Here is a 12,959-nt window from a genome sequence, read left to right as displayed (position 1 = left end):
TAATGCAAGACAAAATAAGTGGAGCATGTGAGTGCCACCTAAGGAAATGCAAAGCCTATTAGCCGACGGAATTGCATGATTGGATGCAAAGTTTCTCAAACATTTAAACTCCAACCACTTGGTTGTCTATGAGCCGAAATAATCTGAAGAAAAAGAGAATCTTATGCCATGTGATCCATTGTGATTTGTTAATTAAGTGGAGCCAAGATAAATACATGCATTCGGCCATTACCTTCACTCCCAATCACTAACCATTTTCCCAACTATCTATACAACACATTCTTGGGCTTTGAGGGAGAATATCTTACGGCCTTGTGTAGCTTTATTGGCTTCAAGGAAAGTTAAAGCTTGAAGATAACAAGAATCATAGCATCACAAAGCTAGGAAATCAAGAAGGGTTGAAGGGTTAAGGGTTCGGCCATCACCCTTATGATCACATTCATCAACTTCAAAAATCCAGAAAGTTGGTGCTTGAACAAGGTAAGGAACTAAGCTATGATATGCTTAAGCTCTTGGCTAAAAGATGCTTGAAAATCTGGACATGTTAACTTATCATAATTGGTTTTGTACAAGCTAGTGAACAAGTCAAGTTTGAGCTTGGATTTGGCATTCCTAGGATCAAGGAAGGGCACGACTACCATCACCTTTTCTAGGGGAATACTAACTGTGGTAAGGACCTTATAACATCTCAAGACATGTGCTGAAAATGCATAAATGATAAGGTTAATGATTTATCAAAGTTTAACTTGATAAACTTGTGATTCAAGGTACTTGCTTAACTGGAAGTAGTTAACTTGGGATCAAACTTTCACCATCACTTGACCAGCTTATAATCAAGTGAAAACACCCTGGTTGAGCACCATATAGGTTTCGCCACCTCCCCTTAGGCAATCCAAGCTGGGTTCGGCCAAGGTGGCTTGGGGTGAGCCTTGGGGTTCTCTCAACTTATATTGGTAATTCTTGGCTCTTAGGACTTGCTAATCTTTAATATCATGAATTATGGTTTTAAAGTGTAGGTTCTGGAAATTATGATGATCAACACATAGATTGATTATGCATGTATTGAGTGGAAACGAGTGATACAAGGTAAAAGTTGGCATATTGCTTGGTTAAGCTCAAAGATTGAGTATTATGTTCAAGCATGACTAAGTGTGGTTAAATGGTATTTTGCATGTTGGATAGCACAATCCTAGGGGCTGGCCGAAGGGTTCATTGTGTGAACCAAGTGTTTTCCAAGTGTGTATCATATTTTGAAAGCCTAGGGTAATCCTGGAGACTAGACGGATAAACTAGCGCAGTTGATGAAATCGGTAGCGATTTCGGTTTAAGGTACGAATGTACTGTTCGAGATATCCAGACTGAGTATGCATGTATTATGTGGTTGCATGTCTTATATGTTTTATCTTTATATGCATGACATCACGGTATGTCGCATTCACGAGCATATTGATCTTGTATCTGTTGAGATATCCTACAGTAGGGCGCTCACCCTACGTACGTGTAGTGGTTGGTTCACTATAAGAAAAAAGCTCATACACAACACTTAAAAGACAACGCTTTTTGTAAAAAGCATTGTGTTTTTTTTATAGACAACGCTTTTAGTGAAAAGCGTTGTCTATAATTTTTTTAATTTATAAAAGACAACCCGTTTTGATATCTACGACAACGCTTTTGAGCGTTTTTTAATTATCTACAACAACACTTTTTAAAAGTGTTGTCTATGACCGTCTTTTTTACTATCTATAACAATGCTTTTTAAAAAGAGTTTTCTATTAAATATTTTTTTTAAAACCTACCGAATTTGGCCTCAAAATGAAATATTTGCTTACAAGTATTATTCTCTCTCCTCGCATTCTCTCTCTCGCCGATCTATCTTATTCCTCTCTCCCTTCACCATTTCGAAATTTCAAGCTTCGATCTACTCTTCATCGTTGCTTGAAAAATTGATTTGAGCACAGATTTAGAATTCTCTCGTCGAGGGCTTCCTTCCAGTACCTATTTCCCTAATTTTTAAGCACGCTCCGTCAAACCTTTTTTCAGCTATTTTCGATTTGCCGTCCTTTTGCCGTCGCCGACTGTCGCCTAGGAGAGAAGGAAGGTTTTTCTGGTTGTTTGGAGGTTTATTTCGAAACCTGGAGGTATCTTTCGAATTATATGTTTTTAAATTTGGGAATTTTTTTAGTTGTTTTCGTTTTTTCTCGATTTATTTTGTGTGTCAAGTATGGTTTGGAATTATTCGGTCTTGTGTATGTTTTTGCACGATGATTTTACAGAAGTTGAGTTCTTGTGCCGTGGAATTGTACATACCAATGGAATTTTTCAGAATTATAAAATTTTTTGTCATTTTCATTATCTGGAAGTGTGACAATTAAAGAAATAACTCCTGTAAGAATTCCATAATGCGTAAAAAGATTTGGGTTTGTTGAACTAGTTTAGCTGTGGACACTGGATTGTAGTCTTAGTTGTTATGTCCCTTTCCAAGTATTATTTCAGTGCTTAAATTATTACGTACAACTTTGTTTCTGTGTGTGTTTGTGCTTGTCTCCTTTCACTATTCTCCCGAGTTTTTTAAATTGTTCTAATGTTTATGGCCTTTTGCTTCGATCAGTGGCTTCATCTAGGGAAGGAAGAGCATGAATTGGGTTCATTCACTTCTTGGAACATAACAGGAACTTATAGAGGTTTGTTAGTTGCCTACCTATGAAATGATTCAGTTTTTTTTTCATGTTATGATTATTTTATGTTGAATAAATCACACTTACTTTTTCTTGTAGTGTTTCTTTATGCCCATGAGTGCTCAATTCAATTATGTTTGGTGATAATCTAAATAAATTATAATACTCTTATCATCCATGATAGATTGTGCTTCTACTGTGTAAAATTTCATTCTCAGTCCCTGCCATGATGAGAATCAGTTTTTTCTTCTCTTGATGCACGTTTTAATCAATTGCCTTGCCAGATGGTCATTACAATCAACGTCTAATATCTCCAAAACACTGGTATAATATTGAATCATGGAATCTTACTTCACAAATATTTACTCATTTTCACCGACAAGAAGTTTGAGTAAAACAGTTACCTTAAGAAAAAGTCTCCTGCATGCAGTGTTTTTTGTGTGTGGGTGGTTTGTACCTAATAATTAATGAAGTTCTCTATTCAATTGAAATTTCTAAGTTTCTTAGATGATTAGTGCTCAAGATCAAGTTGATTTTACAGAAGACTCCATTTCATTGGAAAGTCTATTCATTCTTTGATTCTTTTTGGTTCTAATCAGCTTGTTACAAGCTACTCAATTGTTATTCAATATTGCCGGTTTAACCTTTAGGTTGATTAATTGGTTTCTGTGTATGGATTTGTATTATATATTATTATTATTAAGCTAGTTATGTGATATGAATATTATTTGCTAGCAATTTTTTGATAGACTAGAACAGCTACTCAATTCTTCGTGCTGAATTCCAAAAATTAATTGACATTTTGCTTACTTTGAACTTTTCTGATCTTGCTGATATTGCTTGCATTTTCTTGAGTTGGTGGTTCTTACTGACGTTCTCTTTTTTTCCACTCCGTATGCAATATGACGCACTGATATTTCTTGCATTTTCTTGAGTTGGTGGTTCCACTCCGTACGTAATCTTGACACCAAAACCATGCTTTATTAAGTTGCTCTTGTTTTGATATGGTTATATGCATTGAATTTAATTCTGTTACTGAAAATGTATGAATTTTCAATGTTGGAACATGTCAAGTAGATTTTCAAGACTCCTCAGAATCCAGTGTGATATTGCGGGGAAAAATATGTGCGTTAAATTTAGCTGCAACACAGGTGATGCCATGGGGATGAACATTGTTTTGAAAGGTCACTACAAGAAATTCCTTAATTCACAACACTTAATAGACAACATTTTATGTTCAAGTTTTATAGGTTGAGCTGTAAAACCTACACATTCAATTTTTATCAGAAACATATATATTTATTTACCAAGTGGTTCAATAGTAATCAATTACAGATATATATCAGTAACATTTCAATTACTAATTGGTTTATTAGTATTTAGTTCTTGTCTTATTTGATGGTCAGAAAAAACAAAGATGATTATGACTGATGAATTGACGGTTAATTAAATTTGTGCAAGTGCGTCCATTTAGGTGAAGTCCTGTACATTCAATAGCTACTGGGATATTTTGTGGTTCCATAGCTGCTTTGATCACTCTGCCCCTTGTTGAGGGGGGGAGCTGCGATTCATTCAGCAAAGATGTTGGGACATTATGGGTGGAAAGTTGTTGCAGCTAATGCGACCTTTGCTATGGTAAGGCTGTCACTCGAGAAATAACGAAAGAAACAAGACATTATTAATTTGTCAGTTGGTGCTGTATGTTTCAGTTTTGCAGGTGGTGCTTTTGTTTTTATTGATTTATCTTAATTAATTAGTTGATGAACAGTACTGGGGTTAATTAATTGTATATGAAATGATTATATATCCTTGTTGGGTGGCTGTGTGAGATTCTTTGACTGTTTAAATAAATATTGTTATACATATGATATCATATGTTATTTTTTATAAATTATTTCATGGAGTGTATAAATTCTTTCATGGAGAGTGAAAACTTTTGGAAGCATATGCAGGCACATAAGCTATTTGTTCCAACAATTATACAATATTCAGCCTGTGATTGTTTAGGATTCTGATGCATTGATTATTTGTCATTGAATTGACAACCTTAACTATTGACAGATATTCCTTATTTTAGAGAAGTTTTTGTTATGGATTCCTTTTGCGATGCTTGTGGTTACGGTAACTCTGAGGTATGCATTTGTGATTCGTCAACTCTATCTCTATTTTATATACCGATGTCAGTTCTCTTTATTTTATTCTCTTTAATTTATTTTTACCAATGTCAACTCTAGATCTAATTTCATGTGCTTTGCAGGTGAAGGCCGTCGGTGGACCTATTTCTGAAAAAGGTAAAAAGATTACAGTTCATGTGAAGAATGTAAGAGACCTTAGCAGGAATGCCATTAAGGTAGGCAATTTTGGTAAGTAGCTGGGTTCTCTTACAAATGTTTAATGCTTGATGACTTTTGAATCAACTGTTAATGCAATTTACTTGGATAATCAAAGTTTATAATTGTTAAATGCATCCGATCTGGCATTGTGTTGAGTGGCCTCCAGAGTTCTGGATGCCACTTACCCTACATGATGTCACTTTGAAAGTTGTGCCAGTGCTGTTCTCCATCATATTTGTTGATGTATGGACTAGGATTGATGATGTTCGAGCCATTTAACTCTTTCCACAGGAGCTCTGCTATTTTTTGCTTTGTTGGGCTTATCGAGGTGCTTCATTACTTGTTATGACAGAAGAGTTAAATGACTTGTTTTTAGCATTTAGAGCTAAATATGAAAATCCTCATTTTATGTATAAGTTAGCTGAATTATTCTAAACCCATTGATCCCATCTTGCCTTTGCTCAATATAAAAGAAATATGAATTTAGTTTATTGGTGATCTTGGGATCTTGTTCGAGCATTTTACCTATCTATAAAGTTTGTTCAAGTTTTCTTGTAATTTTCGGTAGTGTTCAAATCTGTTTTGCTATGCATCAAGATTGCATTTGGGCCATATTTTCTAAAGACCTGATGCTTCAGTGAGACAGAATCTAGACTTCACCCATAGATGTAAGGCCTTAATCTGGTTGATCTGGATGTAGTTATGGGTTGGGGCCAAGTGGGTGGCATTGATGATGATTATTTAATTTTTTGACTTCTCGATCCGTATGTATATTCTATAGTCTTGTGCAAATTATGCGTGTTCAATATTTATATCTCGCAGCCTTATGTGTTGTAAATATTCCTCATGTGTAAAAAAATTTAACAAGTCTCTATAATTCTTTGTTGTGTGCGCGCCTCTTCTATATACGTGAATTAAGTCAAACCAAATATCAATGAATGAGTCAATACTAATGTTGATAATGAATGCTTAGCTCTTGGCTTGAACCGTACCTCGATGTCATTCTTTTTCATTTTATTGAATCACTGATATACGTGAGTGTTTAGGGTATGAAAGTTATTGAACTGTTGCCAGATTATCTTGACATGATTATGATTATTCCAAACTCTCCTTTCCCTGGCTAAGCTTGCCTTGGACAACCTTGAAGTGCCAGTGGGGTAAGTTTCTTAAGTTGTTGTCCGTTTATACAATTTTTTGCAAGTATACTGATAAATTCAAATTCAAATTATATAAATGTCTCATTTTCTTGAATATTTGTTTGTATTTTTTGTTGTAGAGCTTATTACTCTGTTATATTTTCATTTTCATATCTTTTTCTGCTAGGGTTACGAAACTGTTGCAATTTATGTTTGTGAGTTATATTTGTGAGCAAGCGTATGAATCCCATGAACAAAGATGGTGGTCTGATGTATTTTTTTAATACTGAAACTCAAATAAATAAGGATTTTTAAAGTAGCTGGAGTGAGTTATATTTCCCACTGATCCGAATCAACATTCTAACTTCTTGAATATCTTTGTTGTTGAGTCTATACATTCCACGCTAAGTTAGTTCATATTCTACTTTATTATTATTATTTTTTGTTTGACACGTATTTTGAAAATGATTTTCGGTACCGAAAGGTTCATAATTTACCAAAAGTGTTGTCTTGGTTATGTTTATGAGAAACCAGTACAATTAAGATTTCCTGATATTTTTTAAAATGGTCGACTGTTTTGGCACTTGAACACCACAAAAACTGATTCATTTTGAGATTCGAGCAGATTAGAGGAGATGTTCGAATAATTTTCTATGAAAAACTAATTGGAGGGCGTCTCTTCTATGCTTGCTTCAACACAGCTTTCATTACTAGCAGTTTGTTGCAGGTACCTTCTTCACCTGTACTTCTTACATTCCCAACAAACTCTAATATTTACAGATTTATACACATCATAACTGCTGCTGTGAGTTTTTATTTCTGAATAAATAGTTCATTTGGTGCCATTTTTGTCCACTGATTGTTGTTTGGTATAGGTCACGATTGTTGTTGTTGCGGTTCTTGGAGGGCTACCATTGGCAGTAACCTTGACGTAAGTGTGTCATTAAGTTGTCTGTTATCAGCCACCTACCATTTTCCCATCTCCAATCTTGTTATTCATGAGCTTGATTTCTCTTTAATTTCCTACAGTCTAGTCTACTCAATGAAGAAAATGATGGCTGACATGGCCTTGGTATGTCATTAATTATGGTTCTTTGTCAGGCTTTGTTCAATGTTGATATTGTATTTTTCAAAAAATTGCTGATACAAATTGATCTACAGGTGCGTAGGATTTCAGCTTGTGAAACTATGGGATCAGCAACTACCATTTGCAGTGATAAGACAAGAACTTTGACATGGCCGAGATGAACATGAAGAATTCGATTATTTGTTATATTTGAATGATTTTTGTTATATTTGAATGATTTATAATTTTGAAAAATTGTATATTAGATTTAATTTTTAAAAATTTTGAATATTGAGTGATAATATTGAAAATTTGTGAATTAATTTTTTTTTTGTTTTTTATTTGAGAAAAGACAACGCTTTTTAAACGTTGTCATAAGTGGAAAAAGCATTGTCGTTACTAAAAAAGACAACGCTTAAAAAGCGTTGTCTTTTTCAAATATCACAATGTTTTTTATGTGTTGTTTTTGCTCAAAACGACAACGCTTTTTAAGCGTTGTCTTTGACCCCGGCCTTTCACAATACTGGCTACGACAACGCTTTTTTGTGACAAAAACAACGCGGAAAAAGCGTTGTCGTTTTTAGATACGACAACACTTAAAAAAGCATTGTCTTTTTCAGAAACGACAATGCTTTTTTCACGTTGTCTTTGAGCGTGGTCTTTTACAACACTGGCTACGACAACGCTTTTTCGGGGACATTAACAATGCGAAAAAAGCGTTGTCTTTGGCCGTTTTTCTTGTAGTGTACCTTGATAAATTGAGTACCAAAGATTATTTCGATTTGGTTGTAAATTTTAATTAGGTTACAGATTCCTTTCTTTGGGGTTGTAACTAGATTATGGATTCCGTTGTTTATTTCTGATTATCATTTAATTAATTTAAATCTATCTGTAAGCTCTTGATTAGTAGGCGATCACGGGAGTGGGTCGCTATAGATTGCCAAGATTAAAACTGAGAATGATATAAGTACTGGCTGATTACCAGAAGATGAGTAATGAGAATCAAAGGTTAACTGATCTAGTAAAAACCTGGAACAAATCTTCAGTGACCCTTACTGAATTTCATGAGTTTAAAAGGCCTGCGGGAGAAAATATAGGTCTAGGCTTTAGCAACAGTGAGTGCAACGAGAAATCAAGTACTAGCCCAAAACTGGATATGTGCAAAGAAAAGTATATTCACTTTTTGAAATCCACTATGGTACATGATCATGGTGACATTTCCCATAAAATTGAAAAATTTGTGGAAACTCAAGCAATTGGAAGGAGGCGTGGGATTGGTTATGTGCCAGAGAGCTCGAATGCTAGGCATGACTGAAAGCCTCCAAAGACCAGTCGAGCTAAGAATCACTCAATGAATGGTCCACATAGAAACTACTACAACTCTAGACCAGTTTAGAGACTATATAGGTAATTAAAATACATGGGGAAAGTCAAAAAGTATTCAGTGTCAAAGTCTTCTATTGTATCCTTTCCATGAGGAAGAAGGGGTGACGTAGGAGTAATTAAGTCTCCGAACATCCATAAATAAGTTTGTGTTATTTATTTTCTTCCGAAAAATCATTTGATATTTATTCAATCTGTTAGTTGGTCTCATTCCACACAGTTACCTGTTGGATGATTAACATTGACACACGAAAAATACTAGAGTTTGGTTGCTAATCACAACTGGACTCATACTTTAAAGAACAATAGTTCAACTGCCCAGCAGCAGACACATTAGAATAATTGAGCTTCTCGCACCAAGTAAAGAAAGTAGTTCCATTCAAGAAAGCAGATCACACATCCAAGATCCCCAACACAATCTCAAGCCTTATTTTGAGTTCAACAATTTAATCAAACCAAGATCAAGCTTTAGGATATTTGTCTTGAGCTCGAAAACATGTACGTTAATAGGCTTCTAAGCTCGAGCTCAAGTTCGGCTCATTTAGGTGGCTCGTTTAATAGGCTCGGCTCATATATTATTTTCTTAACAAGTTTGAATCAAGTTCAAAATCGAGCTCAATTGTAAGTTATGAGATTGAAAATGGGTCGAGCTAGATCCATGCTTCTTAAACATGATAAACGGGATATTATGTAGTAACCCGTAACCCAATGAAGTGGTTAAGGGATTAATTAATTAAAAGTAAGAAAAATGGGCCAGCGCAAATCGAACGCTATGAAGTGGAGTTCAGAGGCTCCGATCGTGATCGGACGATCCTTCGGCAGCATTGGACGGCCCGATCAGGGCTAGGGCTTACTTCATCAATTACATCAGCAAGGTGGCGTCATTGCTTACGTGCAGATGGGACATCGAACGACCTGAAGTCGGGATCGGACGATCAGATCATTATTCGGAGGCTCCGAACTGGGTTCGGACGGTCCGAACTCCGTCTATAAATAGAGGAGCCGAGATTCATTTTCAAGCGCACCAAACTCCTCTCTTCTCTCGATTACTTAGCCTTTTAACTCAGATCTAGGGAATTCTAGGCGTCCTATGGGGAATCTGGAAGTGGCATAGTGATCTAGGCGTTGTAGCGGAGCTGTGGCCTAGTTTTGAGGCAAGCGATAGCAAAAGGCTGACGACGGATGCAGGTATATCTTGGGCTTCCTAAAAATATTTAGGAGTATGGAATAGCTTAGTTAAGGATTTTAGTGCTTATTTAATGATGCATGGGTATTTGCATTGTAGACGCCTTAGTGCGGACCTGTAGGCGTGGGATCTAGACCAGTGGTGCTAGGATTTTATTGCAGTGTTAGAGGTACGTAAGTACTGACTGAGATAGCCGACATGATATATATGATTATATGTTGCATGCATATGTGCTATGTGTTGAACCATGTTTTACAGCTTTAGCACATGCATGTTTTTACGGTAGACTACATCTGGTATGATGAGAGTCGGGACAGTTTCCCTCGGTGATGAGTTACTCCTTATGGATTCATGTCTGGGGACACTCAGCCCCTGGTTTTGCTATAACTAGGAGCGACCACGACAGTGGAGTTGACGCTATAGTGGATAAGGGAATACACGAGTAACCCGCGGAGTTGCTCTCTTAGCACAGTACTGTGTATTCATGGCGCCTTGAGTAGACTGTTTTACCCAGTATTTTTTAGTCATTTTCTTGCTGCATATTAGTATATATATCATTGCTTTCGTATTGAGCGTTGTCTCTCACGCCCTTTTGTTGGTTTATTTTTGGGATTTCTTGTGACGGGGCAGGTTTGAGGCTGAACGGTTCAGGTGATTCGCAGCAGGGTTGAGGTTGTCACCTATTGCAGTGAGGCATTAGTGGTAGGGTTTGTTACCCAAAGATTTTTAATTTGGTTGTATAATAGTATTTATACACTTTTGTTATCGTCGGTTGTATTCTGCCGATTGGATTTGTTGTATTTTAAATATTCCTCTCTTTACGCTTTAAGTATTATTGTATGCGCTTTATTAACTCTGTTTAGGTAGTGATCCGGGTAGGGTCGCTACATTTATTGGTATCAGAGCGCATTGAAACTGGGAATTAGCAAAGAGGATTAATACATTATCTGTTATTAATTGACAAATGGCAGATTACCGACAAGAGCCACAATATTGGAGGTGATGGTCGTTAGGATGTCGGAGACGGTCGTCGACATCACCGTGGACACCGCGAAGAGCGGAGGAGAGACCCCAGAGGCTGCTGAGGATTGGCTAGAGAGGATGGATCATTGCTTCAGAGAGTTCCGTTTTACAGATGCGGAAAAGATGGAGACGCTTGGTTTCCTGCTAGAGGGACGAGCGAGGAAGTGGTGGAGATCTACTTTCGCACCATTTGTAGCAGCGAGAGGAACAGCTACTTGGACTGAGTTTCGTACCGCTTTCAAGAGATTGTATTTTCCTCCAGCCCTTTGTCAGGCAAAAGCTAGTGAGTTGTTTGGACGGCGACAGGGGACGATGACTATCGAGGAGTATCAGCAAAAGTTTTTTGATCTTCTACCTTATTGTCCGCATATCTCTGAGAGCTCTGTGGCCAAGTTTGATCATTTCCTTCAGGGTCTGTGTGAGACCTCGATTCTAAACAACTAATCTCGGCTTAAACAACAATTAAGCATACAAGATCCAAGACCAAAGAAGAAAGAAAATTATTATTTTTTTTAAAAGGGGGCTGCGCTCGGCCGGGCAAAAACTGCCGCTCGAGCGCGTCCTAAACTCCAGCGCTGCTGGAAAATAAAAAAAAGGGTGCGCTCGGGCGGGCAAAAACTGCCGCTCGAGCGCGCCCTCTGCAGCAGAAACAGAACAGAGCAGAAAAAGCTTGGCAACTCAAACTAAAATTATTCCAAACATCAAACTCAAATTTATGCATTAAAAACATAACTTCTCCAGTTATTACATGAAATGCTAACGTTGATCAACTACGAACCAGTCTATAACATGCAACACAAGACTCGCATAATCGATACAACATAAACAACAAATTTCGAGATCTAACATGTTCTACTATAACTAGATAGACATATTGACACGACTTCTAAACCGGGTCTCACTACTAGCTCTCCCTCTTGTTGCTAACCAGGCCTTCGCTGACTTGGTCCTGCCCCACTTGTTGCCAAGTACACATACAAAACAAAGCAACAGCCGGATAACCGGTGAGAATGATAATCCCAGTAAAAACAACATATCAAGTAATACAACAATAAACATGCTTTCAAGACAACAACGAAGTCAATAACGATGTAATGAAATGCATGTCTTTAAACCGGGATATCAAGTCTGATAACGAGGGATTGCTGCTGTGCTTTTGGGATCCCGAGGATGAGATTACGTAACGACTCACCGACTCACCCAATCGAGGTGGTGCCACGTATCCCACTCCCCTAGACTTTGAGCAACTATAATGAGTATGCTAGCACTAGGCGAAACGACTACGACCTAGGCCACTCAATCATACTTCCCAAACGTCTAAACAAAAAGGGCGGTTCTGCCCGCTGAAAACAAGATTGGCTCAAGATGAATGCATAACGGAAACATAAAACATAGCCATATAACAAAAGCTCAATCAAAACAACAAAACACAAGTTCCTCATGCTAGAACGAGTGTAGATGCAAGTATGTGATTTTAAGGGAAACTCGAGAACCAACTGTCCCGAGTATGCTATCCCGCTATCGATGTTTGTTTTTACCTTTCAATGCAGTAGTTCCAACTCTGGATAAGCTACAACAAAAGGTTTAATCAACAACTAAACAATCCAACAACAAAGGCAACGGTTCAAGGTAAACTCTTTACCGTTCTTCGTCCAACTCTTGACGAACAATGCTGCTAACACGGCTTGACAAACTCCAAACGAATCTGTTCAGATACAAATCAAAGATCAATTACAATGATCGACTTACAAGCCAAGTTCAACAACTCAAAAATGGTTCGAAATCCCCAAAACTCAAACCGACGGCATAACGGCTATAACTGAACAAACCGACAACGCAGACAACAGTTCAATAGTGATATCAACTCATATCAAAGCCAATACAACCATAACAAGGCAAACCCAACAAATCTCAAAACCATGATTTTCGAAAATGGCTTCCAAAAATCATAACAAATCTGAACGTCGCTCTATTTCAAAACCGACAGGTAATAAACGATCAGAACTCTGTCTAGAACAACATACTCGAATCTAGAACGATTCTAACAACATCCAAAAACTAGAATGTATCCGATCGTAGAAGAACTTACAATATAACAGAGCTCTCACTGCAATGATCGATAATCTGCCTTCAGAAATAAATTCCAACGGCCGGATT

The 12,959-nt window shown here is 37.1% G+C and overlaps 1 long non-coding RNA gene across 14 annotated transcripts; it reads left to right on the top strand.

Moving 5' to 3' along the window:
* Positions 1 to 230: 230 nt before the first annotated feature.
* LOC140865335 (uncharacterized) lies at positions 231 to 7,498 on the top strand. 14 transcript variants are annotated; one of them, XR_012144577.1, is made up of 12 exons: positions 231 to 480; positions 578 to 669; positions 768 to 922; positions 1,017 to 1,086; positions 1,183 to 1,329; positions 2,041 to 2,138; positions 2,609 to 5,025; positions 6,083 to 6,165; positions 6,770 to 6,871; positions 7,020 to 7,075; positions 7,174 to 7,216; positions 7,306 to 7,498. It is a non-coding gene; the product is annotated as an uncharacterized lncRNA (long non-coding RNA). The 14 variants fall into 14 exon arrangements; XR_012144572.1 differs by having other exon boundaries at positions 232 to 480; positions 2,609 to 4,807; positions 4,933 to 5,025; positions 6,083 to 6,871; XR_012144574.1 differs by having other exon boundaries at positions 232 to 480; positions 2,609 to 4,807; positions 4,933 to 6,165.
* Positions 7,499 to 12,959: the final 5,461 nt, after the last annotated feature.

The sequence above is a fragment of the Henckelia pumila genome, chromosome 4 (assembly GCF_033568475.1).
Source record: "Henckelia pumila isolate YLH828 chromosome 4, ASM3356847v2, whole genome shotgun sequence".
Taxonomy (NCBI): Eukaryota; Viridiplantae; Streptophyta; class Magnoliopsida; order Lamiales; family Gesneriaceae; genus Henckelia; species Henckelia pumila.
This window is presented reverse-complemented; position numbering and strand designations above follow the sequence as displayed.